General features: G+C 32.6%; 1 long non-coding RNA gene across 1 annotated transcript; it reads right to left on the bottom strand.

Moving 5' to 3' along the window:
• Positions 1–254: 254 nt before the first annotated feature.
• LOC138870180 (uncharacterized) lies at positions 255–1,647 on the bottom strand. The gene is made up of 2 exons (XR_011400418.1): positions 1,198–1,647; positions 255–406 (listed from the first exon to the last, which is right to left on the bottom strand). It is a non-coding gene; the product is annotated as an uncharacterized lncRNA (long non-coding RNA).
• Positions 1,648–2,580: the final 933 nt, after the last annotated feature.

Raw genomic sequence — 2,580 nt, 5'->3', positions numbered from 1 at the left:
ATTTTTTAAGAGATAAAAAAAGGATTATTGGGACTCTAAAATATAATAATAATAATAATAATAATAATAATAATAATAATAATAATAATAATAATAATAATAATAATAATAAATAGCTTGGTGACAACAAAGGGACAAACATGGCTACAAGGGTTCAAATTTTAATATATATGCTCCTTTCAGACAACCAAATGTCAGTGGAATTATATTTAATGCTTTGCAAAAATAAAAATAATTAAAGATGCTTAACACAATTTAATTAACTAACATATCGTTATAACATTATCAAACATTCAAGAGCATATAAAAATGAATTACAATAGAAGGATAAAGCTACTAATATTTTCCAGCTTCATTATCTTTCATTCCAACTCGATTTTATGAGTTTACATGGTCCGAAAATTACCTGGACAACAGAAAGAAGAACAAATACAGCAGAGTCAGCTATTTCCAAAATCAACAGCAAAACAATTAAACGGGCAGCAACAACAGCAAAAGACAACGACAACCAGCAGATTCAAACCCAAGAAAATAAACTAGAAATACTCCAGCAAAACAGTACAATTATGTAACTCCAGAAAAACCTTTCAAGACTACTCTATTTTCCTTAAACAAGTTTTTCACTTAAGAATCAACTCACAAAAGCTGCTAAGGGATATTATAGCTACTGATTTTTTCTCTTTTTTGTGTGTCTAGAGCTCCCTCAGTAAGATGGAGTGTCCTCCTTTTATATCAAAACAATCAGCTATTTCAAAAAAATTAAAAATCAATCTTTTTGACAGATTTTTCTACAAAATCTGCTCTTAAATTCAAAATGCCAGACTTTCTGGTTCAAATCTTGTCAAGTATTTCAAACAAAATCTGCTCTCCACTATTCAAAGACAGACTTTTATTCAAACACTGTCCAAAGGTCTACATTTTCTTACCAAACAATTTGACTTTTGAGTGTTGTACTCAAAGAGTCTTGAAGTAGTAAATAAACAATCAAACAAGTACCATATACTCTTAAGTATTTTTCACTACCTCACTTTTATCAACACAAAACTATTTTACTACTTCAACAAGTGCAAAAACAGAAAATTTGACATTTCAAACTTCAAAAACTAATGCTAAAATAATTAATAATAGACAAAAATAAGATCTGAAAAAATAAAAATAAAATAAAAAATCAGCCACGAAAAATAATAGGATTTTTACCATTTTATAATTCAAGTGGCCGAAAAAATGGTGGTATGCCAAAAGATGGTGTTCGGGGAGGTCGCCGGAATTTGGCCGGATTTTGATCGCCGGATTTTCATGGTGAAATTGGCATCAATAGCTAGGTCTTGAGGAGCTCTATCCAATGATGTAAGTATTGTGGGGTGGTAGTGGTTGGAGCTTCAAGAATTTTGGCAAAAAAGTGACGGGAAAGTTTCCTAGATCTAAGATTCAAGGAGTTTGAGGGATTTTTGAAGGATTTGGTTTGGAGATATGGAAGGAGGAAGTTGTGGAGATTACATGGTGTGAATTTGGAGGTGTTTGGAGGTGGTCCGCCGGTGGCGGCGATTTTCGGCCAGCGACGGTGGGCGGAGCTGGGGCGGTGTAGAGAGAGTGAAGAGAGAGAGAAGAGAGAAGAAGGAGAAAAGAATTATGGGTGAAAATGAGGACAATTTTCAGATTTTTGAGGCTTTAAATACCTAAGCCAAGAGTGAATGAGATCCATTGGATCAAGATGGAATGGATGGGTATGATTTGATCTTGTTTCATTTAGTGAAACGACGTAGTTTTGAGGCAAAACTGCGTAGTTTCAGACCCTTTCAATGGCAGCCCTTTATCTTGCACTCTTGGACACTTTTTCTTTCAAATTTGGCCAAATTTCTTCCTTAATCCTACTTATTAAATTAATTTTACACAAATAAATTAATTAAATAACTTATTCTAATGATCAATTAACTAGATTAATTCACCAACTGAACATCTAGTTAATTCTTAAAATGCACAAATGAAGAAAGAACTATTTTTTTTAGTATTTTATGATAGGAAATATGCAATTAAAATCACAAAAATTGAGAAAAATAATTAAAATAACAAAACACTAATAACTTTAGGAGGTGTTAAATAGTGCAAAAATTAGGTGTTCACATCTGTTTGTTTCCACTTACTAAAATTAATTTAAAAAAATTCAGCCCTCAGTTCATAAGTGTAATTTTAAAAGCGTCGTACAAAACCAAAGGAGGAGGGGAACGTCCCCTTAGTAGCTTTTTGTACCTTTATCACAATATTATCATATGTATGCCATGGTTAAAACCTAAAAGCCCAAAACGCCAAGAGGAGACCTCAGCTTAGGCATCACGTCCCCAACTTGTGACTTTTGGAGAAGATGGGGATGAATTTGGGACGATTAAAGTTTAGATAATCATATATCTAGATGCAGATTATGAAGGGGCATAAGTTTGTTAGATTTTGATGTTCAATTCTAATTATATGGCTTACCCAAATCGTAAGATTGTGTGAACTTTTGTTCAAAGGCAAAACGGTAGAAAGATGGCACAATAACCATGTCTTTGTGTGGAACTAATGATTAGTTTTCACTGATGATGA

The sequence above is a fragment of the Nicotiana sylvestris genome, chromosome 6 (assembly GCF_000393655.2).
Source record: "Nicotiana sylvestris chromosome 6, ASM39365v2, whole genome shotgun sequence".
NCBI classification, from domain to species: Eukaryota; Viridiplantae; Streptophyta; class Magnoliopsida; order Solanales; family Solanaceae; genus Nicotiana; species Nicotiana sylvestris.
The sequence above is the reverse complement of the archived record's forward strand: the minus strand, read 5'-3'. Positions and strand labels throughout refer to the sequence as shown.